Below are 25,316 nucleotides of genomic sequence, written 5' to 3' on the forward strand. Positions count from 1 at the left end.
CCCTTAACCATGGTATCTCTTCTCCGTAGACAGCAAATCCCCTTGACTGGGCAAGCTAGGTCAAACATTGCACTATCCCTTCACTTCCATAGACAACATGTCCCCTTGACCGTGGTGTCTCTTCACTTCCGTAGACAACATGTCCCCTTGACCATGGTTCCCCAGGATTGGGATCCTTTCCTCTCTAGCTAACTGGAGAATCCTCATATGTAAGTATCATATGTGTCTTTCCTCAAAAAGGGGAATTATCAGTTCATCTCCTCCCTGAGCTTTGCAAACATATAGCATTCTTCAAGATCTTACCATCTCCCTTACCTGGGTGGTTCCAGGATGACAAGTTTGACAGAGTCCCATGTGAAGGTGTATGTGTGTGAGGGGCAGGGGTGTCCCAGCCATCTGCCTCACCCTAGGGCTAAACCAGTAGAGAATTCTGGAACTTCCATAATAACCTACCAGGAACTGGGCACTAGCAGTGCTCATGTTCACAATGGCCTTCTGACTTGGAATACTGTTTTATCCAAAACACACTGAAGACCAGAGACATTGTGATTTCTTTCATTATTTCACATTTACAAAGCACCTACTATGTGCTAGGCAATAACTTTTGAGAATATAAGAGAAAATTTGGCATATTACTTTAAGGAGTTCAGAGTCCACTAGGAGAGACAGACAAATAAATAAAACTCATGCATTTGGCTGGTGCTATAATGAAAGTATTAAATAGCATGGGGATATATGGGGATAATAAGAGTGGAGGTCCTGTTGGGGCCAAGCATAGGTGAGGGTAGAGACAGGAGGAACAAAAAAGTATTTCAGGAAAAGAGTTCAGTTACACAGAGATGTTTGGATAACTGGAACATAGACATGATAGCTTTGTAATGCGTCCACCACTGACAGGCTGAACTACATTTCCCATAATTCCCTTTCTTGTATATTTATGGTCAAGAGGGACCACTGGGGACATTCCTGGGAGATTTAGCAGGTAGAAAGGCAGAAGTGAAGCAACAGCCAGGAGGGCAATTTCATCACCTTCCCTTGGATCTTCCTTCAACACCTCTGGCTCCTGCCCAGCTTTGTGATACACCCACCACCCCTCCCCCATCCTGCTCCTGCATGATAGTGTCATCATCAAAATCAGAGGCAACCAGCCTCTGAAGCACAGGTCTCAGCCTGTGATCATGGGGCTCAGCTTGTGCTTATGGGTTGCAGCCTTTTCAGGATCTTCTTGTCCTGACCACTTGCCTTCAGACTCAATCTCCAGTATCAGATGAGGATACTGTAGCCTCATAGAACTGCTTAACCAGCTCCAATTGTGTAAGCCTGCAACAAAACCTTTAATATATATACATATATATCTCTCTCATTGGTTTTGCTCCTCTGCTTGAATCCTGAACAAATACAGAATCCTCATGTACTACTGCAACAAACACCTAAAATGTGAGCATGGCTTTAGGACCAGAGTAGAGACTGGAAGAATTTTGAGGAGCATGATGGAGAAAGCCTGAAAATTACCTTGAGGAGAGTGTTAGTGAATGCATGTGTACAAAGTCGCTTCAGTCATGTCCGACTCTTTGTGACCCTATGGACTATAGCCCACCAGGCTCCTCTGTCCATAGGATTCTCCAGGCAAAAATACTGGAGTGGGTTGCCATGCCCTCCTCCAGGGGATATTCCCAACCCAGGGATCAAACTCATTCCTTTTATGCCTCCTGCATTGGCAGGCTGGTTCTTTACCACTAGCATCACCTGGGAAGCCCCCAAAGTGTTAGTTGCTTGGTGGTGCCCACCCCATGGACTGTAGCCCACCAGGCTCCTCTGTCCATGGAATTCTCCAGACAAGAATACAGGAGTGGGTAGCCATTCCCTTCTCAGGGGATCTTCCCAACCCAGGGACTGAACCCAGGTCTCCCATGTTGCAGACAGATCCTTTACCATCTGAGCCACCAAGGAAGTCCAGACTGTTAGTAGACACACTCAAAAGGAGGGTGCTAGTGAGAGCTCAAAAGGAAGTGAAGAACTTGTTAATAGAAACTGGAAGAAAGGGGATCCCTGGTACGTGGTGGACAGAAAGCTTAGCAAAACTGTCATCTGTGTAAGGGGAAAGTAGGACTTACAAAGGACGAATATAGTTATCTAGCTGAGTTCCAAGCAAAGGCACTGCCAGGTTTCTTCCTGCTGCTTACAGTAACATGTGAGAGGAGACAGAGCTTGAGGGAAATACTGTTAAATAAAAAGGAATCAGGACTTGATGGTTTTGAAAATTCTCAGCCTCTCCAGGTGGCAAAAGATGCTGAAACTAAGAAACGGCTTCCGAGCACGTCAGGAAAACAGGGCATAGAGTAGAAGTCCTATCTAACGATGAAGCCACTCCCTTCCTAGAGCTTCCTGAATCATCCCTGATAAGCTTTTTTCATGCTCAAGAATTTTTCAAGAACCAATCTATATGCATCTTTTTTTTCTAAATTCCAAGGATTTGAAGCTTAGCCACACTCTCCCTCAGATCCTGGGCCATCACTTTCTCCCAGCTATCACCCTTCTGTCTCCCAGTGCCTTCTGTGGGGTCCGTTTCTCAAGTCCAGCACATAAACTGGTATTTACCAGAGGTCCTCACTCTCCTCTCCTGAGAGATTTTGTATCATCCCATGCTTCAGATGTCAGTTTGCACATTGCCATCGCACCTGAAATGTGTATTCAGCCCCGTCCTCCCTCCTAAAATATAGTCTACCTACCCAACCTCCCTACTGGAAATCTATGCGATAATGTTCTAATGGCACCCACACCTCACACATCCAGCACTGATTTCTCCCTCCCTCTCTCTCTCTCTCTCTCTCTTGCACACACACACACACACACACACACACACACACACCAGAGCAGATCTCCTTTTCTAAGAGTTACCGCCTAGTCTGTGAAACTGGATCATCAGACTGGAACTAGTTCACCTCATTTGAGTCCTGACTGTAGCTGACCGTGATAGCTTGGACGAGAACTTTTTATTTTTTACCTCCTCTTGTCTCAGCTTCTCTTAGGTTAATAATAGTTCTTACATCATTAGGTTCTTGGGAAGCTAATGTGAGTTCCACATGTAAAAGAAAAGAGTGGCTGACACAGATTATGTTCTCCATGAAGTTTAGCTCTCCCCAAGAAGCCAAGGAGCCCTTGAACCCCTCGATTGCCCTGCAAAACCCAACTCTTCAATTAACCATCACACTTGATTCTAACTCCTAAATGCCTTCAGAATCCATCCATTTCTCTCCAACCCAACTGTCACGTCTTTAGTTCAGTCCTTCACGATTCCCCCAGTGATCAGCAGCAGCGCACGTCTGCCATCACCCCTTACCTGGGTTTCACGTGTTCTGTAACCATGACAACCCCACCCCAAGATGCCTATGTTCAAATCCCTTCTCTATACTGTAACCAGAATATTCTTCTAAACTGAGGCTTTCAACATGTCCCCCCATGCTTAAGAGACCTTAAGCACAAGTCTTGAAGTCACGGCCTCCCTGCTCTCTTCCCTCAGCGCTCACAGTCCTCTGCCCCACCCTCACCCCCTTGCCTCTTGCGCTCCAGTCATTTTGAACTATTGGCAAATTTTGAACTGTTTGAACTTTTAACATATTCTTTCCCTAGAGTCTTCAGTGCCCAAAAAAGAAGGACGTTTGGTGTCAAGGAATACCCCTATACTCACCCATACATTGATAAGTGTCTAGAACTTAGCAACAGGTGACTAAGGTCTGTGGTCCTGGGGCTTGCCTGGGGAGGGGTCGCAGGGAGGTCAGATCAAGCCCCAGGGCAGTGCCTGCAGTTAGCCCTGGGCTGCTCTGACCACTTCAGAATGCAGCTCCTGGCTGAATGTGACCCCAAACTCTGCTTTCCTTGCTTCCAAGGGAACAGATTAATGTGGGGACTGCAAGGTCATTATTCTAACCCCAGGAAAGGTCAGGTAACCCCACCAGTAGAAGCAGATCCTTCCTGCAATAGCAGAGGAGGTTTACACAGGGCCACTCTGATTGAAAGGTTTTTCTGTTACAGAGCTTGGGTTCCCTTTAAAAAAAAAAAAAAAAAACTTCCTTTAAAAAAAAGTAGTTGAGAGGCTGTCAGGCAGCTCCGCGTCTCCATTAGAATTCAGAGTATTCCACGGTAATTACAAAACAGCTGTAATGGAAAATTGGTAGTCAAACCCATTTTCTAGCGACTAGAACGGTGAATGGGCTCCATTATGTTCCTAATTCTCATTAACTTAATTTGCATAGGAAACAATGAAGGAATACATAATGAGGTACAGTGGGCGAGCAGCCCAGCCCTCACCCCTGCAGAGCTGGGTTCAACCCACCCTGACCCCCTCGAAGCAGTGAGGTTCAGGCTGCGCAGCACGCCGTGAACTTGGAGTTTCTGATTCGGAGCTGGTCCAGGATGGGGTCAGGTGGAAGAGGACTTCGGAAACCGCCTTGCACAGGCGGTGCAAACTCCGTTTCTTCTCCCGCCCCCACCCGAGGAGCTGCTGATAAGAGGAAGAACTGGAGCAGAAGGAGGAGGGAACTTGTTTGGGGGTAAGCAATTCCAGGCTTCGGCTGTGTGTGCATGCACGTTGCTTCCTACAAATCTGGTTTTAAGTGTAATTCTCCCTGGCAAAAGGATGAGATCAGCAGCCAGGGAGCTGGATGGGTTGGGGGTGCAGGGCTGGGTCTACCCTGGGTTCCTTCGGAAGATGAAGCCAGCAGGGGCTCCTCCCAGCCTCTGCTGTAAGGTGACCATGTCAGACCAGAACCTTGGCTAGCCGAAGGAATGAGGCAGGGGTGGCTCACGGCCAAAACTCCAAGCTCCAACAGCTAAGTTATCTCCTGATTCTGACTACCAAGCTGTGAGTAGTGGAAAGTCAGAAGTTACTTCAGCGAGCTAGATTATAAATTGGAAAAAAAAAAAAGTGGCACATTCAACTCACTGTTATTGACCATTTATGATATTTCAGAGACTCTATTAGACAGTCCCACTGAATCCTAACCCTAGCGAAACTGCAAGATAAAATTGTGTCCATTTTGCTGAGGAGGAAACTGAGGCTCAAGTAATTTGCTGTGCTAGGCTATTTAGCTATTCAGAGACAAAGCCAAGACCAAGCTGTCTTCTGACCAAGCATTCTAGTTAGGCCAGTATTTCCCAAACTTCCTTATTCCATGGCACACATGGAAAATGATAATATAACTGATCTTTGAACAACCCAGTGGTCAAAGGCACTGACCTTCTGCAAACTAAAAACCTACATATAATTTACAGTCAGCCCTCCGAATACAGTTTCACTTCAGAAGCTTCAACCAACTGGGAATCCTGCAGTACTGTCATGTTCATCACTTTAAAAAAATTATATATAAGTGGACCTGCACAGTTCCAGTCTGTGTTCTTCAAGGGTCAACTGGAACCCCAGGTGAAGGAGAGGGGCTTGGAACCTGGAGAAGTCTGCATAACCCTCAGCTCACCCCAACTGGGTGAGAGGATTAACATTCCAAGCCACGTGACGGGTCGGAAAGTCTAGTCCAAAAAAGTCTAGGGAAAAAACGGTGGCCTCCTGTAGAGATAATCTGAGACCCAGCAGGAAGATGGGTGTACCCCAACAGCGTCGCACTGGGTGAGACAGAAGTGCCTGAAATGCTTCTGTTAGTTTGGATTCATCGTTGTCCTCCCCAGTCCCTCTTCGTAGATGCATGTTTCTATGGATGGTGTATAACATTCACCCCATGAAGAAATGTAACACGAGGAGCATGTATCTTTAAGTTGATCTGCATTTGTTTCCTAACTCTGCCACTTAACAGCTGAAAGAGCTTATGTGTTCCCTTCCAGGGAACTGGACCAGAGAACTGTCATACTCTTAAAACTCTGCAAATGCTTGCATCGTGGGTTTTGTTCTTGAGGTGGGAGAGAACCACTGATAGGATGCAACCTGCTAAAAGGAAGACCAACACAAGCAAAATGACCAAAAACAAGTTTTTCCAACAACCATCTTCTCCCAGCTGGTCCAGACTGCTTCTTTCACTCCCCAAATTTCCAACAATTTCCTGGGAACATCCTAAGTCTTGGCCATTACACATGGTTTCTGATCCATCTAACAGCACTATAGGATGTCAGATGAGGAAACCATCACAAGGGGTTAAAGCCACACAGTCGAGTGGTCTGTCTCATGTGGGTGCCCAGCTCTGTCTCACCCTGAAGCCTGGGCCCTCTATTTTTTGCAACAACTTGCTGCTTCTCCTTTAGCAAAACTCTGTGCACCTAGAGTTGATGGCACACTCAGTGGCATGTCAGTGCATTCTGCATGCTCAGGAAGGTTGGGGAACCCAAGCATATCCCAATTTCATCTGTTCCCCAACCTCATCCTCGGATATGCCGTCCGCATCCAAAACACCTGGATGGAACTTCTGGCTTGACCTGACTAATTGGATTGGTTCTTCAGGGGCCATATCTAGGAGGCCCAGACAGAGACATCCCTGCAAAACAACACAACACAGAGGTTCCTTAAAAAACTTAAGATAGAGTTACCATATGATCCAACAGTCCCACTCCTAAGCGTATATACAGAAAAAAACAAAAATTCTAATTTGAAAAGATACATGTACTCCCACATTCACAGCAGCACTATTTACAATAGCCAATAAGTGGAAGCAAATTAAGTGTCCATTAACAGATGAATAGATAAAGAAGATGTGGGAAATGTGTGTGTGTGTGTGTGTGTGTGTGTGTATAATGGAATGCTGCTGCTGCTGCTGCTAAGTCGCTTCAGTCGTCGCTCCCCCATCCCTAGGATTCTCCAGGCAAGAACACTGGAATGGGTTGCCATTTCCTTTTCCAATGCATGAAAGTGAAAGCGAAGTCGCTCAGTCATGTCTGACTCTTCTCGACCCCATGGACTGCAGCCTACCAGGCTCCTCCATCCATGGGATTTTCCAGGCAAGAATACTGGAGTGGAGTGCCATTGCCTTCTCAGCTGTAAAAAAGAATGAAATAATACCATTTGCTGCAACACGGATGGGCCCAGAGATTATCATATTAAGTGAAGTAAGTCAGACAGAGAAAGATAAATACCATATGATATCACTTACATGTAGAATCTAAAAAAATATGCAAATGAATTTATTTCCAAAATAGAAACAGCTTCACAGACGTAGAAAACAAACCTATAGTTACCAGAGGGCGAGAGATGGAGAGATAAATGAGGAGTTTGGGGTTAGGAGATACACACTACTACATATAAAATAGGTCAGCAGAAGGACCTACTGTATAGCACTAGGAACTGTATTCAGTATCGTATAATAATAAAAACCTATACTGGAAAAGGATCTGAAAAAGAATGTGTGTGTGTGTATGTAACTGAATCACTTTGCTGTATACCTGAAACTAACACAACAGTGGAAATTAGCTAGGCTTCAGTTAAAATAAAACGCAGTGTGAGATGAAGGAAAACAAGCAATCTGCACTGCTGTGGACAGAGCCCCTCCCTTCTGTGTGTGTCTACCAGCAACCAGTTCATACAGTGCTTGCTGGTTGTTGATTGCTGAATTGACTAACAGCTTCCAAGGCTACTTACAATTAAGTACCTGATATGTGCAGTCACTGTACCAGGAGGGATAGAGAATTTTACGTCACTCCAGTTCATAAAGCACATTCTGGTTCTCTAAGTCTTCCTGTTGTTACTCAGAACTGTGTGGTTGGGATTAAGCCTTAGAAGATGGCCATCCTTCTTGATGCTAGCCACATGGTTGGGGGATATACTGTAGTTTATGACAGGAAGAACCCCAAGAGACCAGGTACAATGTTCAAATGTTTGTTCCATGTCTCCTCTGATTTTATAAACAAATACCAACTCACCTATTAACAAAACACCAATCCCAAACCATGCCCGTTCCCAGGTAGATTGACCTTTAGATTCATTTTCCTGTGGTTCTCCAGGCACAGTCCCTCACTGCTCTAGATATAAGGGAACAAAGCTGAAGATGTTCTAGGAAGATCCAGAGCTAGTTTGTTGTTCCCTTATTGGGTTCACTCAGTGGCACTTACACACTGACAAAAACCCACTTGTGGCTGGAGTTTCCCATGTAGAGTTGCAGGCACTTGGTGTTCCCTCAGTAAAGAGCCTCTCGCCGCGTTCTTGGGAACCAGCACCATACCTTACAGCTCTGCCAACTGCATCACTTTTAGATTCTGGGCTTTGAAACCAAATAAAAATTGATATGTGTGTAATCACATTTGTTTAATTAAAGTAACACATCTGTGCAGTAAATATTCCAGCACGAGCTGGTCAATAGCAAATCCTCAGCATGTACAGTAATAATTGACTAATGTAATTAAATGCATGTCAGAGTTTTAAAAGAAAATATAATGAGATTTCATCATTTTATATGTACAGGTAATTAGTTCTTAGGAATGTGAGTAAAAGCAAATTATCTACAGATTTGAACTATCAGCAGATAATTCAAATGACCTAGTTTGCGAGAGAAAATGGTATCTAAAAATGAGAGAAATTCAAACCAAAACAAACGTTCCCTACGATTAAATCTGAGAACTATGTTAAGAAATGAGCATGTATAATTTTGCTGAACATGTTTTCATCACGCTTTCCTTTTGGATGAGTTGAGCCTTAGTGTGAGTACCAGGTTGGAGTGACATCTCTCATGGCTCATGCTCTTCTACTGGTTCTTCAGGCATCCAGGAACCTTTTGGTACCAAGCTCTGGGTCATTCGAATTAGTATTTCTTTTACTTTATATTCAAGCTGACTCCATCTTCTGCTGCTTCCTAACCATTGCTTTTAGGCCTGAGAGGTGTCATCCTGAATTTGGGACCACGTGTGCTCAAGGAGGCTGAAGGAAGCGCATTCCAAGAGTGGGAACAACACACAGATGCGAGGAAGGAGGAAGCACGTGGCCTGTTTGGGAGGCAGCAAGCTCAGTCTGACTGGAGAAGATTCCAGTAGGAGAAAAGAGGAAGCTGTGGCTGTGGAAATATGCTGGGAAATGATGGGCAGAGACTTGAATACCAGCCAAGAAGCTGGAACACCATTCCTCTGAAGGCAGTACAGAGCTGCAGAAGATGCTGTTTCTGCTATGCTCAACACTGATCATACCAAGTTCTTCAAAAACTCAGAGGACAACTCACTGCTCTGAAAAACAGTCAAGTCCTCACCACCAAAGCCTGGCAAGGGTGACATTAGAGCCCTTCTCTTCCAGAGTGAGTTAGTGTCTGGATGCTTCTCCATGATTCCTCACTTCCAACCCCTTTCCCTCTCAAAACTTCTCCTAGTGATGACCCTGGCCCCCTTCACAGTCCCTCTTAGTGGTCACCTCTCTGGATTGTGAATCCTGTCTTGTGTGAATCATATTGTCAGAACCAGACAAACAGCGAGTAGGACAGCGCTGGATTATTCTATGCGTGTAACTTTAGGTTTTTAATATGTAGACACGGTTTGTTTCATTGCATCTTTCATTGCCATGACCCTGAGTCAGAAAACAACAGTAAGTAGATAGATTGACCATAACACAGGCAAGACACGTCCATCATTTGACAAGAGAGTGACACGTTTTTCACTCATTGGAGGGCAGAAGCTTTACTGGGCAGTCAGTGGTTGTACTGAGGGACACACCCCACGAGTAAAAACTAACACCACACTGTAAGTCAACTGTTATTGTTGTTCAGTTGCTCAGTCGTGTCCAACTCTTTGCGACCCCATGAACTGCAGCACACCTGGTTTCACTGTCCTTCACTGTCTTCCTGAGTTTGCTCAAACTTGTGCCCATTGAGTTAGTGATGCCATCCAACCATCTCATCCTCTATATTACACTTCAGTTTTTAAAAAATGATCCATTATATCCCACATGGTCAAAACATAAAACAAAGAAGCAATATTGTAACAAATTCAATAGGCTTATTAAAATGATTTAAGATTATTTAAAAAAAAACTTTATAGAAAATGATCCATTAGAAAATTGAGCCCCTGATGTTGGCCTCAGTTGATCCATGTGCCAGTCCACTTAACTAACCCACCTAGCAGAATCTTACCCAGAGTGCTATAGTAAAAGGAATAATGGCAATGGGGTTGAGTGGAGAGAAAGGTGAGTGTGGAAGAAGGCAGAGAAGGAGGATGCATCTCCTAGCTTTTCTTAACCAGTAAATGCTTCCATAAAGAGGTAAAATTCTACTCTACTCTGTTGTTATTGTTGTTAGTCACAAAGTCATGTCCAACTCTTTGCAACCCCCAGGACTGTAGCCCTACAGGCTCCTCCATCCATGTGATTTCCCAGGCAAAAATATTGGAGTGGGTTGCCATTTCCTTCTCTAGGGGATCTTCCTGGCCCAGGGATTGAATCCCCAAGTCTCCACCTTGGCACTCGGATTCTTTACCACTGGGCCACCTGGAAAGCCCCTGGATTCCAATCAGTTGATCCACAGAATGGTTAATGCACACATATTCTTTGTACCTATGAGGGTGTCTAAGTCATGGCTCTGTTCAGAAGCAGCTTATGACCTAGGATCTGGGGGTTAGGATCAATTGAACCAAGAAGACACTGGAGATGTCTTGGTGAGCAAGCAAGAAGATGCAGGTCACCACTGGGTTGTCTCCTATCAGTTTAAAGGACTCCAAATGGTCATCTGTCCCGAAGAAAAGCTAGTCATTGTTTCCCTATCTGATAGTCTCTGGTATCCAGAACTGGTCAGAATGCTTCTTACATGAGACCGGTAACCATGAGAGGAGACAGTGTTCCACAGTTCCTTAGGAGTGGCCTGCCATCCATTGTCCTGATCTGGGCACCAGTGGTATGAATGAGCACAGAGAAGAGGCAGTTATGGGATAAAAGGCTGCAGAAGGATGAGCCCAGAGAAATGACAGGTAGGATAGGTTGACCAGGGATGTTGAGTGATGGACACTGTAGTTGCCTCTCAAATGTTACCACTTTTCCTTTCTACAAACAGAATCAGAATGTAATTTGTGGACATGATGTGCTCAGTTTCAAAGATCATTCCCTGGTCTCTCTTGCTATTAATGACTATGTGATACAGTTATAAACAATGTGATATTAGTAAAATTCTTCTGGAGATACACATAAAGCACATCTTCTTGCATTATTCATTACTTCCAAGTTCCAAACAATTTTTTTTTTTTTTTTTGCAGTAAAGGCAAAAGGCCTGAAATCACCATTTCATGGAAAAGAACCGTCCTCAAACATGTCTTAATATAGAATGAGTTCTTCCTGGTGATTCTTCTCCAGCTACTGACAAGAAAAGAGACCTATTCAATGCTGGAGCCACTGATCTATGTCTCTGCTGGAGCCTGAGATGGTGCTATGACCATCCCTTGCTAGACCAGTTCATTGCTTACTGCCACCTATTTGGCCAGGGCATCCAGGAAGCCTGGGCAACAGGAGAAGAAGCAACTCTTACTCCACTGCTTCCCCAACCACTAGCAACACCAGGAAAGGGATCTGAGGTGGCCACACCCCATCTTCACTCACCTATGGACTTGTGACATCTACAGTAGAGAGGAGGGAGGGCACACAGATGATCTTCAAGAGTCTCTGTAGGCATAGCAATAGCTATGATGAATGCTATGGTGAAAAGTAAGATATGCTGGGTTCTAGGTTTGGAAGAAACTCTTCGATCTTCACTTTGAATTTGTTTAGGCCACAATTAGTCAGGGAACTAGAAGGCATCTCAAGCCACAGAGCATGCATCAGTGACTGATAAGAGTCACAAAACCATGAAAGAGATTAGAAACCCTGGGAGTACCTTCTGCAGCCAACCAGGGGAGTTTTTGGCTGAGCAAAAGCCAGCCAAGAGGATGGAAACTGACCTTAATTGTCACAGCTTTCCGAGGTTGAACCTCAAAGAATGACCTTCCAACTTTCCCTCCCAAACAAACAAGGCTTGTGACCATGCTTGGTTACTTGCAAACAAGAACTGTGAATGGAAAAAAGCTGGTTGTGAGAGGTACAGCAAATGGGAACCAAAAATCTGTGTTTTAAAGGTCAACTGTGAGTAGTTAAGGAAAGGCCATACAGTCTAGATGAGGTTGGAAGAATCAAAGGACAGGAACCCTGGCAGAGAGCAAGCAAGATGGAAGAATTTATTTGCAGAGGAGGGATCACTTTCTAGCCTATGCTATTCTATGCTAAGTCACTTCAGTCATGTCCGACTCTGTGCGACCCCATAGACAGCAGCCCACCAGGCTTCCCTGTCCCTGGGATTCTCCAGGCAAGAACACTGGAGTGGGTTGCCATTTCCTTCTCCAATGCATGAAAGTGAAAAGTGAAAGTGAAGTCGCTCAGTCATGTCCGACTCCTAGCGACCCCATGGATTGCAACCTACCAGGCTCCTCCGTCCATGGGATTTTCCAGGCAAGAGTACTGGAGTGGGGTGCCATTGCCTTCTCCATTCTAGCCTATAGTAGGGAAGATATGGTGACAGTTGAGTTCAGATAATAACAACCTAATAGGACAAGTACTATTATTACCTAGAAAATATCATTATTATTAATATCATTGCTATTTGTTAATGCAGATGAGGAAGATGAAACGTAGTCAGGCAGCCAGCACATGGCAGAAGGTCAAACTAAGGCTATGATGCTGAAACAAGCCTGAATTATCTTCTTTATTCCTTTGAGTCCCTAGTTGCATGCTATGCCTATGCATGTGTGTGTGTGTGTGTGTGTGTGTGTGTTATTAGAAAGTGGAGGTAAGGGAACAAGAAGAAGCTCCGAAGAAAATTATGCTAATAATAGATAGTCCTGAATGTCTAGCAGAGAGGTGTTCAGTTCATTTGACAGTAAAGAAGATCCATTGTAACTCCTTGAACCAGGGCAGAGACCATAAAAGCACTGTTTGGGAATGCTTAATCTTGAAGAGAGAATTGAATGATGAAAGCTTTGGGAGAAGAGCACTCGTCTTCAAGAATCAAAGTTATCCTGGTTCCACACTCTGCCACTGAGTCAAGAATAAACAGCTAGTTTGTCATATTCCCCCTTCAGTCTTGCTGTATTATTTCTGGAATGGAATGAAGGTTACTGACTATAATTACTTGTATCAGGATTTTGGGAGGCTCCAAAATCACTACAGATGTTGACTGTAGTCATAAAATTAAAAGACACTTGCTCCTTGGAAGAAAATCTATGACCAACCTAGACAGCATATTAAAAAGCAGACATTACTTTGCCAACAAAGGTCCATCTAGTCAAAGCTGTGGTTTTTCCAGTGGTCATGTATGGATGGGATAGTTGGACCATAAAGAAAGCTGAGCACCAAAGAATCGATGCTTTTGAACTGTGGTGTTGGAAGAAAAGACTCTTGAGAGTCTCTTGGACTGCAAAGAGATCAAACCAGTCCATCCTAAAGGAGATCAGTCCTGGATATTCATTGGAAGGACTGATGCTGAAGCTGAAGCTCCAATACTTTGGCCACCTGATATGAAGAACTGATTCATTGGAAAAGACCCTAATGCTGGGAAAGATTGAGGTCAGGAGGAGAAGGAGACGACAAAGGATGAGATAGTTGGATGGCATCACTGACTCAATGAACATGAGTTTGAGCAAGCTCTGGGAGTTGATGATGGATAGGGAAGCCTGGCATGCTGCAGTCCATGAGGTTGCAAAGAGTCAGACATGACTGAGTGACTGAACTGAACTGAACTGGTCAGGATTTTTACCTCTGAGAGGTTTTCTCCTTAAAAACACAGAAATTTGTTGAATCTTCACTGGTCCTCATTTCATATGAAAGAGAAATATCACGAGCAACACTGTTCCCAGCTACATTCTAGGGCTGAAGTTAATCCCCCTTCTAAGGAGAAAACCCTATAAAGACAGCCAAGCAGAGAAGGCAGCCCTGTATCTTAAAAGATGGAATAGAAACTTGGAAGAGATGGTGTCAGGGTCTCCTCCAACTCTGTGATATCACGATGATGAGATTCTAAATCTTAAAAATGTGTCAGGTTCAGCTTCTGCTTTAAGCAGACCTACAATCCTGGAGGAAGCTCAATTCTTGAAGCTTGCCAAGCCTTTCTGCATTCCAGGATCTTGGCACTTGCTGTTTCCTCTTCCTGGATGGCTCTTCCTCTCACTCTTTGCAGAGCTGGCTCATTCTCTTTCTCCAGGTACTTGCTTTAAATGGCTCTTGCTCACAGAGGGCTTTCTTTACTGCCTACGTAAGTAGATTACTGGGTTTTTTTTTTTCACCTTAGAATCCTGGTTATTTCTTGCACAAATCTTACCACACACTTGTAATCTTATAATTTGTTTGTTTGTTTTATATTTATCTCTCCAACTAAAATACTAACTCCACAGATATGTTTACTGATGGATTCCCAGGATGTAGCACAGTGTCTGGCACATAGTGGGCACTCAAGATGGATGGAAGGAAGGATACATGAATGGATGTATGGATGGATGGATGGGTGATGGATGAAAGGAAGGATGGATGGATGGATGGATATCTAATGGAGGGATGGGTGTTGGAGGTGTGGATTAATGATGAGTGGAAGGAGGGAAGGATGGGTAGATGAATAGATGGGTAGATGATGGATGGATGGGTGGTAAATGGATAACTGAGAGAGGGAGAGATGAGAGGGAGGTTAAGAACAATTGGACTCATTAAGTATACAATGAAAAAAGTTATCTGAGGTCAGAGGGTTTGGAAAATAAGTTCTCTTTCCTTCTTGGAGATTCACAGCACACATTAGCAAATCAAAGTTACTGAAAATTCCCCAGTAAGAAAAAAACTTGTTTGATTTTCTTTAACCCAGCATTTCCTAAACTTATTATAACTCAAGATACTTCCTTTCTGCGATACCCTTACTTAACATTCTGCAAAAAAGTGTTCTTTAAAACACTAGTTTAGAAAATCTACTCCTTTATAAACATTGCCATGTTGAATAGTAATTATTTTTTTTAATTCTCTTTCCAGGCTGTGAAGTCCCAAAGGATATAGACTGAGATTTACTCATCTTTGTAACCCCAGTGTATAGCACAGTGCCAGGCACACAGAAAACACTCAGAAATAATTGAGTAATTGAGAAGGAAGAAAAGAAGAGGATAAGAGGAAGGGAGGAGGAGATGGAGGGATAAAGGGAGAGAGAAGAGAGGGAGAATGTAGCTGGTTACTAAGTAATCACTTCCTGCTATGTACCTTCAATTGACTTTGAGGCAAATAATAAAATGCTAATAATGACCTTACCAAATCAGAAGTCAAAATTACATTAACCATCTCAGATAAATTTCAGATTAGTAATTTAACTTGGTTAGGATTAGAGTTCATTCACACTAGACACCTCCTGCCACCCTCCCACACACATGCATGCAGGCATAATGTCCTTATGATGGGCTGTCTCCTATTTCTTAGAGTCTGATAATTACTATATTTACAGTGTTAGCAACAGTATCATATGCTGGTTAAGAGTATAGGCTTTGAAGTCAAATCCAACCTCCACCATTGTCTGAATCTAGCCTTCTCTAACAAAAATACGATAGACTAAGTGGCTTAAACCATGGAGAAGGGCATGGCGACCCACTCCAGTATTCTTGCCTGGAGAATCCCATGGACGGAGGAGCCTGGTGGGCTACAGTCCATGGGACCACAAAGAGTCGGACACAACTGAAGCAATTCAGCACACATGCAAGTGGCTTAAAAGGGCTTCCCTGATGGTTCAGCAGGTAAAGAATCTGCCTGCAATGCAAGAGACACAGGAGACACAGGTTTGGTCCCTGAGTCGGGAAGATCCCCTAGAAAAGGAAATGGCAACCCACTGCAGTATTCTTTTCTGCAAAATCCCCTGGACAGAGGAGCCTAGTGGACTACAGTGCATGGGATTGCAAAGAGTCAGACATGGCTGAGCAACTAAACATGCACGGTAGTCATATACAAGTGGCTTATAAACAATGGGTATTGATTTCTTACAGTTCTGAAGGCTGAGAAGTCCAAGTGCACTGGACAAATTTAGCATCTGGTGAGGGCTGCTTCCTGGTTCATAGATGACGGTCTTCTCAGTGTCCCCACATGGTGGAAAAAATAAGGGGAAATCCCATTCATGAGGACTCCGTGGATAGATGAGGACTCATGACTTAATCACCTTCCAAAGGCCCCACTTCCAAATATTGTCACATTGGTTTCAACATGTGAATTTTGAGAGGACATCAACATTCAATTTATAGCCACCATTTACTAATTGTATGAGTTTGTCAAAATATTAACCTTTCTAAGGCTCAGTTTCTTCATATGTAAAGTGCAGATGGTAATAGTGCATTTTATATAATCACAGTGCTGCTATGAAGGCTAGATTAGATAAATATGCCAAGGGCTTAGGACAGTGCCTGGTATTCAACAAATAATCAATAAACTACTGCTACCTCTGGGAACCCCTTCCTGGTGATGACACCAAGAGCCAAGACTTTTCATCTCCAGGTGAAGCATGCCACAGGAAATACTAACTCTGAAAACCAAAACTCAGACTGTAAGAGTTCAGGCCCATAAAAGGACAATTTCAGGGACTGGGACTTTTCCAATCTTACCCCAAGACTCTATCTCCCCTTTGAACATCTTGTGAGATTGCACACAATCCCGTTTCATCTAGTACTTTGTAGATGCTGTCTGCACCAAAGGGCTGGTGGGGAACCACAAATAAGCATACCTTCTTGGGAGGAAATTCAACCCACAGTGACTTGTAGAAATGCACCTGGAGCTGGCTTTGTCCCTCTCCTGCCTTGTAATCATGTAGAATTCATTCCCTTTTTTCACACTGCTTTTTGGATTTCATGAATTATAAACACAGGTACTTTTTATCTGCAGTTTCTGTGCATATCTAGGGATGAGAAGAGTTGAAAGGGCTACAGGAGGCAGGAAGGGGCATAGTCTTGACCTTGGATGGGATTAGGAAGGAGTGAGGTAGGGAGGGGGTGTGGTTTAAAAATTAGCACCTACCCAGGACTGAATACAGATACATAAGGAAGACCCTTTGAAATGAATTGAATACAAGTATGCAATAAAAGAATTATTATTTTAAAAGTGGATTGTGATTCAAAACAAATACAAGTCTCCTTTTCTGACTTCAGCTGTGCCCAGTCACCACTCAGTGGAAGAGTTACATGCTCGATAGGCTGAAAGGAACTCAGAGAGTCATATAATCCCCTGCCCCTAGACAAAATTCACCTCAAATCAGCTCAGATGGTCTTTACTTCTCTTTTAAATAAAATTTAAACCTATCTAGAAAATCCCAGACTCTCAGAGGTGGAAGGGAAGCCTTCCTGAAATTCAGAACCATGGACAGATGGCTATATAGGCTTGGAGGGCGGAGGAGGGTGGGTTCAAGAGCTGCAGCCCACATCTTTAATCTTTAGAAAGTTAGTTCTCGTGTCGAGCTGAAATCTGCTTCACTGTAACTTCCATCTGCTGTTCCAGTTCTGCCATTTAGAGCTGGGCAGAGCGGATGTGTTCACTTCCATTAGATACCCTTTCATTTCTGACCCCCACTTCCCATCGCCCCTCCTCTGCACTGAAAACCCTCCTTTCCTTTGAACATTCTCCCACATGCTATAGTTTCTGTACCCTTTACCAAGCCAGTGACCTCCCTGTGAAGCCACTTTGGTTATTGTGTATCTTAAAATGCATCTCCTGGAGCTGAATCCAATGCCCCAGATATGTTCAGACAATGTAGAACAGCAAGGTAACCAGTGGTTAAGAACAGGAGGCTTTTTCAATGAGATACCCTTGGTTCCACTATGTCCTAACTCTGTGTCCTGGCACAAGTTAAACTTTCAGAACCTAAATTATGATTATGCTCATCCATAAAATGGGCATAATAATAATGTTATCAGAAGGTGCAGTCATGTATAAAAAGCTTGAAGCACAATGCCTGGCACACATGGTTGGTAGAAAATAAACAGTGGCTTAAATGAATGTACTCCAAAACTTTGGCCACCTGATATGAAGAACTGACTCATTGGAAAAGACCTTGATGCTGGGAAAGATTGAAGGCAGGAGGAGAAGGTGACCACAGAGGATGGGATGGTTGGATGGCATCACCAACTCAATGGACATGAGTTTAAGTAAGCTCCACGAGTTGGTGACAGATAGGGAAGCCTGGCCTGCTGCAGTCCATGGGGTTGCAAAGAGTTGGACACAAATGAGTGACTGAACTGAAATGAATGTTGGTATTTTTGCATTATTATTAGACATGATATCCCATTAACTGTAAAATTTTTAACAGCTAATCATTCTGTTGATTCACAAAAGATGTCAGCCAAATTGCAAATTTTTGTTTCAGTTGTCAACTAGCAAACATCTCCCCTGTCTTCTATTTGTACAACTTATAATTTGAATCCAAATTCAGAATTTGTCTGTATTTGTGTTTATCTTCTGGCTCATTAGTCCAACCTATAAGCATCATGTTTTATGGTGGTAAAAGAAAATACCCTTCCTTGGCCATGAGCTTCAAGACTCAACCATACAGCAAATCTAGGAGCTTTTCTAAGATAAGCAGGATCCCATATAGTTGAGCTCTTCCTCCCTCATGTTTTCTTTCCCCACTTGGGACTCCAGCATCTAAATTTCCACCATTAGGAATTTAATGTATGGGTTTGTTCAATAAGTTAAATGCAAGCTTGTTGAATGCCTTCTCTACAGCAAACACTTCTCCAAAACTTGGGGCTATGTGGTGGATGAGACAGGCAAGACTCCAGCTCCTACTCCCATCAAGGATACATTCCAGAGGGGAAAATAAACAAGCAAGAAGTACATGCCCCAGATAAGTTCAGACCAGAAATGTTACAAGGAAATAAAGCAGATGGCAAGATGAAGTGAGATGTGGGTGGGGAGAGGACCACTAGTTTGAGTGTTTCCAGGAGGCACTCACTAACTAAAGTGAGGCTGAGAGCTGCCAACCCAACAGATGCACGAGTCAGCACTTCCTTTTCAGTCTCTTTGGTTGTTCCTTTTTTATAGACATGAAAGACACCAAATTATATGTCATATAAAGGTACTCAATTGCTCCATCTTCAAGAATTCTGAAAGCCTGAACAGATTATCTACCCGCCACATAGGTGGTGGGCTCATCGTCTCCTTTACACTGGGGTGGTAATCTGGAGCATCACTTTCTCTTTGGAAGTTATGAGAGTAATTAAAATAGGAAATTTTTACTAAATTGATTCACTTGAGAAACAAATCTAATGCAATCCATAAGGAACTGGGTACAGTAGGTTTAGTTGGTGGGCAGAATCTGGAACTTGTTTTTCTAGAGCTCAGATCAAGGAGGGTCCCCACTCACTCCCCAGATCTCCCCTGGTTCAGGGTCCAGAGCACCACCCTCACTGGACAAAGTTCTCATAGAAAGAGACCTAGCTCTTTCTAAGCAAAGGATTACAGGTGTTGGTAAAGGACTTGATATCTACATTATTTTCTCCAGAGTTCCAGACAACCTGCCCATTTATAGCCACTTGGCCTGCTCTCTTCCCAAGGTGGCCTCTTGCTAGACAAGTCAGGGACTTTGCTCTTGTCAAACTCTATTGAAATCATATGAGAAAATGAGAAACTTAACAGTGCTAACTAATAAATACACCTTGGTCAGAATCTGGGGGGAATCTCCACTGGTTACATAGGTCTGGAGCTAAGGTGCAGGTTAATTGGCAGATGAGTTTGACAAGGAAAACAAAGCCACAGGCTTTAGGCGACGGTCTTGCTTTTGTGGAATAAATCTTAAATCAGAAATCCAGGCTCAGTTTCACCAGACAGTGGACCACACACTCACTGTTGCAAAGAGGGGTCTTCTTTCTTAGGTAATGAGGGTGCTCTGCACCCCACTTCATCCCACCACAAACCCCTCACTGATGCCTTCAACATATATTCTCAGAGTAGCATTTCCCTGAAGTAAAGCCATGTGTTGGCTGTAATTATGGATCTATGTCTGCAAATTCATAGAAAACTTTCTGGAAGGATTCAAACAACACAGAGATGTTCCCTCAACAGAAAGGTCTTCAGGAAATGTTGGTCAAATAGGATCTTTCTAAATGTAAGATCTTTATATTTCTAAGGAGAATGTTTTCAAGAATTACTTGTGCAATGAAAATTAACTGCATAAAAAAGAACACACACACAGCACTATACATACACACACTTCTATCATCTGGTAAGAAGTGAACCAGATAGACTATAAGGAGGAAAAAAAACAGGTTCAAATTTCCACTCAGCACTAAGTATGAGAACACATCAAAGAAATACATAAAATTTCTGGGGAAATTCTGCAATCACTCTGTACAAACTATATGAAAATGACATATCTTCTGAATGAAATGGTTCAAAAGCATGTCAGTTAATCCAGTAATAAACCATGTTAAATAATTCAGAATAAAAAAAATTGGAGTTGAAAGGGATGGAAGTGAGTATCAGAATCATTTGCATGTAGAATCAGGTCTAAATGGTTGTAGGAAATGTGGATGCCAAGCAAAATGAAAACATTTTTAATTGAAAGAATATATAATATAAAAAGAATTAATTATTAATATTCTGGTTCTGAAATTCCCCAGTAACCACAAAAAAACAGGAAGTGAATAGAAAGCTAAAAGCATGGCATGCAGTAAATGGCACTAATTTCCTCATCTGCAGAGTAGGCAATCTACCGTTTATGCTTCATTTGGGCAAGCTACTTCAACTTTCTGTGTCTGTGCTTCTTACGGTGAAAACTAAATGACTAAATACGCATACATTGTTTAGCAAAATGGATGGCATCTATTAAGAGATCAACAGACATTAGCTATAATCATAATACCATAATGATCATTATTATGTTGACTTTGATACTTGTAAAAATACAGGAATATGTCCAGCTACTCAATTTTCAGAAAAATTAAAAACCAGATGCATACTTACCAATTCTCAAGAGAAAACAAAACCAAAGAAAATACAACATAAAGATCAATGACAGAAAACCAAAAAAAAAAAAAGAAAGAAAGAAAGAAATAGAAACATAAAAGGTAAAAAGATGAAAAATGAACACATGTGTCAGTAAAGTGCTCTCAGCTACACATATTGAAACTCTGATGTAAACTGGCTTGAAGCACAAAAACAAAAAAGATCTGCCTAATTTTATGTGACAGGAATGCAAGACATAAGACAGCCACGGGGCCATTGAGTCAGAAGTTTGGGATTGTCTTTAAGAACCCAGGTTCTTCTCATCTCTTTATTCTGCAATTCCTGTGAGGGCTCCGTTGTCAAGCAGACAGCAAGACGACAGCCCATGCCCTATGGCAGCTCCACGTGCAGCGTCCAGACGTGATGAAGACTCACAGAAGACAAGAGATTGCCCTTTGCTGTGGCTCCCTTAGAGACAAAGACATTTTCTCCAGAAAAACCCTCAATCTCATTTCCTTTTCCGAGTCTTGGCCAGAATTGAGTTACCCACCGATTCCTGAGTCAATCACTGGCACGGGATGGGGTTACATTTACACCAGTCAAGCCCATCTCGTTGAGGGTGGAGTCAGGTTCTCCCCAAACCGCGGGTGATTTCCTGGAAAGATCTGGTGTCCTTTAGGACAAAGCAAGAGAGAAGAGATACCGAGCAGAGGACAGCAATGTCCACTACATGTATCAGTTTGGAAAAAAGCTATCAATCTAATTAACTCCCTCATTAATAGACAAAAGCTTTTTATGTTTGCTCACAGTACACAAGATACAACTCAAACAAGGTCAGAAATAAAGGTTAAATGCTTAGCCAAGATATATGTACACAAAAAGGGAACAGGGATAGAAATTGCAAACAAAGCATTAAATAGGCCAAGAGGGGCATTTTAAATTGATTGTAGGTGTTTACGATTAGGATACAACAAATGTGTATCTTCATTGCATATCATAAAACATAAAGCAAGGGCCTCCCCGGTGGTCCAGTGATTAACAATCTGCTTTCCAATGCAGGGGATGCAGATTCCATCCCTGGCCGGGAACTAAGATCTCACATGCCTCAGGGCAACTAAGCCCACAGGCTGCAACTACCGATCCCAGCTGCCTCCACCAGAGAGCCCCCAGGTACAGAGCCCGCACGTTGCAGCTACCGAAGAGCCCTTGTACCCACAACTAGAGAGAAGTACGTGTGCCACATGAAAAGATCCCACATGCTGCATGCAACCAAGACCCGACTTAGCCAAAAATGAACCAAAATATTAAGATTTTTAAAAATGTAAAGCAGAATCTCTGAAAATGAGAACTTTGAGAGCCACGCAGTAATCACAGAAAAGTTGGACGCATTTCTACCAGGTTTTGGCTGATCATGTTGCCAGCAAAGAGTGGAAGGTTCCAAATAATATAATTAATAACGTTTATTTAATACATTTCTAATTTAAATGTCTCCGAACTGCTCTAGTCTGGGCTTAAAAGAAAATTCAATTGATGGCGCCAGTTAGGATCATTGTAGGCACCCATCTGCCCAGACAGCCAGTAACACCTTGACGTGCCTCTCTGCTGTTCCTCACAGTCCCTCAGGGCTCCTTACCCCCAGGGCTGTCGCATCAGTATAGAAGACCAAGTCCTCACGCCCGTCTGCTCAGGCTGCCTCTTCCAGCTGTCCGGCCGCCATCTTTGTTGCACCTGCGTCAGTTCCGCTGCCCATCCCCCTTGCAGAGGCCTCATTTCCCTTTCCTTCTCTACAGAAGACTATAGGAGACCCTTCTTTAAAAAAAAAAAAAAAAAATGTATTGTGAATATGGTTGATTTATAATGTCTTGGTTTCAGGTGGACAGCAAAGTGATTCAGTTATGCTGCTGATGCTGCTAAGTATCCGTCTGACTCTGTGCGACCCCATAGACGGCAGTCCACCAAGCTCCCCCATCCCTGGGATTCTCCAGACAAGAACACTGGAGTGGGTTGCCATTTCCTTCTCCAATGCATGGAAGTGAAAAGTGAAAGTGAAGTCGTTCAGCCGTGTCCGACTCTTAGTAACCCCATGGACTGCAGCCTACCAGGCTCCTCCGTCCATGGGATTTTCCAGGCAAGAGTACTGGAGTGGGGTGCCATTGCCTTCTCCAGTCCTATACAGACACGTAGCTAACTCTATACACTGTCAACAGAGAATGCTGTATCTTTTCAAATATTCATGAAGCACTATGAAAATGCATGCTATATTAACCATGATAAAATCTGAATCAGATGCTAAGAGGTGACATTTTGTAATTGAATTACAAAGAGCAGAAACATACAAATACAACTATTTGGAAAATGAGAAACCATTCCTAAATTACACTAGATCTAAAATGTTTAAATGACTATTTAGAAGATCATAACAAACGGAAAATTATAAATAAAATCATTTGTGTCACAACCAACAAATTTTAGTGATAATTATGAGGACTATAAAATTAATTTTATTAAGTAAAATTTAAAATGAAATATGAAAATGAACAAAACATCCAATTTAGTTATCAGGTGAAAAATAAACCCAGAGGAAGCAGAAATTTAAAAATTAATGAAAAAGGATGAATTAGAAATGAGAAAACTGATGAATTCTAGAAATAAGGCTTTGAAAGAAAAAACCCAGATAGCTAATATTTTGGAAGTACATTCAAGTAAATAATAAAGAAGACACACACACACACACACACAAAATTAGAAATGAGAAAGTAAATACACCCAGAAGTTTTTAAAAAAATATAAACAGCAATGATGAAATGGGGACAATTTTCCAGGAAAATATAAGTGAATCAAAGAGAAAGAAGACCTGAACTGATGAAAAATGATAAGAAAACAATCTCAAAATGTAATATTTATTATATCTCAAATGGCACAGGAAAATATGTGAGTTCTTTATAGTCCTCAAGGAACAGACAATTTCCATGCTATATAAACTATTCGAGTTTATTTTTAATGGAATATTTCTAGTTTATTCTCCATAACCTTGATGCCTAAACTTGATAGAGAAAACACACTTATATACCCACATATTCGCCATATACACACCTACAAATGCTACTTACTGACAATACTAATCCAAAAATACCAAATAGAATATCAACACAAATCAAAAATGTAAGTATACTGAAAATACACATGGTCAGGTAAATGTGACTTCTGAAATTTAAGAATTGCTATGAGTTTTTTTAAATCTGCTGATATTTCAATTTTTAAAGAAAAAAATAATACTCCTTATATATATAAGGGTACTAAGAATAAAGCTTTTTTCCTTTAAAAATGAATTCTGTCATAAAATAATAGTGGACATTCAGTTAAATGATGAAACACAGGGGGAGTCCACATTAGAGTAAGCAGCAATTTTACAAAGGATACCTGATATGACTGTTTTTGCATAATACTTTGGAAGATGTAGCCAATGCAACAAAACAAGAAAATCTGATGAATTCTTATATTTAAATAAAGAGGGCAAAAGGAAAGCTTAAGAGAAGCAACCAAAATATTTATGAACAGATACAAAACACACACACTCACATGCATGCATACACCCCACAGTGGCTTTCACCAAAAAAAAAAAAAAAAAAACAAATATATAATATCTAGCAATAAATGCAGGAAGTAGCATTTAATGAAGAAAACTATTATACTTTACTGAGGGCCATACAAGAGTCTTGAATAAATAAGAACAAATAGTATTTCTGAAAACAAAGAAATATTTTCTTTGAAATAGTATTTTCAGCATATTATTTCCTCCAAAAATAACCCATTGGTTTCAGTTCTTTTTAACCAAATGCCAAAATTCCTTGAAAAGGTAGTATAAAAATCCATCTCAAAGAATGAACAAAAAAACCCATGAAAAGAAACTAATGAGTGGAAACTAACACCACCAGATACTAACATTTATATATTAACACTTTACATGATAAAACTCAGTAATTAAAGCAATGTGGTGCTGAATTCATTGCCAAATGAATCAAAGGCACAGAGAAGAAATTCCAGAAATAGCGTGCACACATGTTTAGTCACTCAGTTGTGTCCGACTCTTTGTGACCCCATGGATTCCTGTAGCCCACAAGACTCCTCTGTCCATGGGATTATCCCAGCAAGAATACTGGCATGGGTTGCCATTTCCTCCTCCAGGGGATCTTCACTACTGAAGGATAGAACCCACATCTCCTGTGGCTTCTGCATTGGCAGGCAGATTCTTTACCACTGAGCCACCTAGGAAGCTCAGAAATAGACTCTAATACAAATTAAAGTTCAGTATTCAACCAAGATCACACTCAGTATCAGGGAGAAAGAATAGAATTTTCAATAAATAGCTCTGAAGCAACTGATTACATATATGAAAAGAAAATGTTAGATTTCTGTCCTATACCATACCCCAGAGGCACTGACCCTTTAATTATAA

The 25,316-nt window shown here is 42.2% G+C and overlaps 1 long non-coding RNA gene across 1 annotated transcript in view; it reads right to left on the reverse strand.

Annotated features, from left to right (window-relative positions):
• Window positions 1-23,080, reverse strand: part of LOC132343810 (uncharacterized) — a 111,603-nt gene extending 88,523 nt beyond the window's left edge. The window contains exon 1 of the long non-coding RNA XR_009492783.1: window positions 22,494-23,080. This is a non-coding gene — a long non-coding RNA (uncharacterized lncRNA). The remainder of the gene's footprint in view (window positions 1-22,493) is intronic.
• Between the last annotated feature and the right edge of the window lie 2,236 nt (window positions 23,081-25,316).

This window comes from Bos taurus, chromosome 24 (assembly GCF_002263795.3).
Source record: "Bos taurus isolate L1 Dominette 01449 registration number 42190680 breed Hereford chromosome 24, ARS-UCD2.0, whole genome shotgun sequence".
Lineage (NCBI taxonomy): Eukaryota > Metazoa > Chordata > Mammalia > Artiodactyla > Bovidae > Bos > Bos taurus.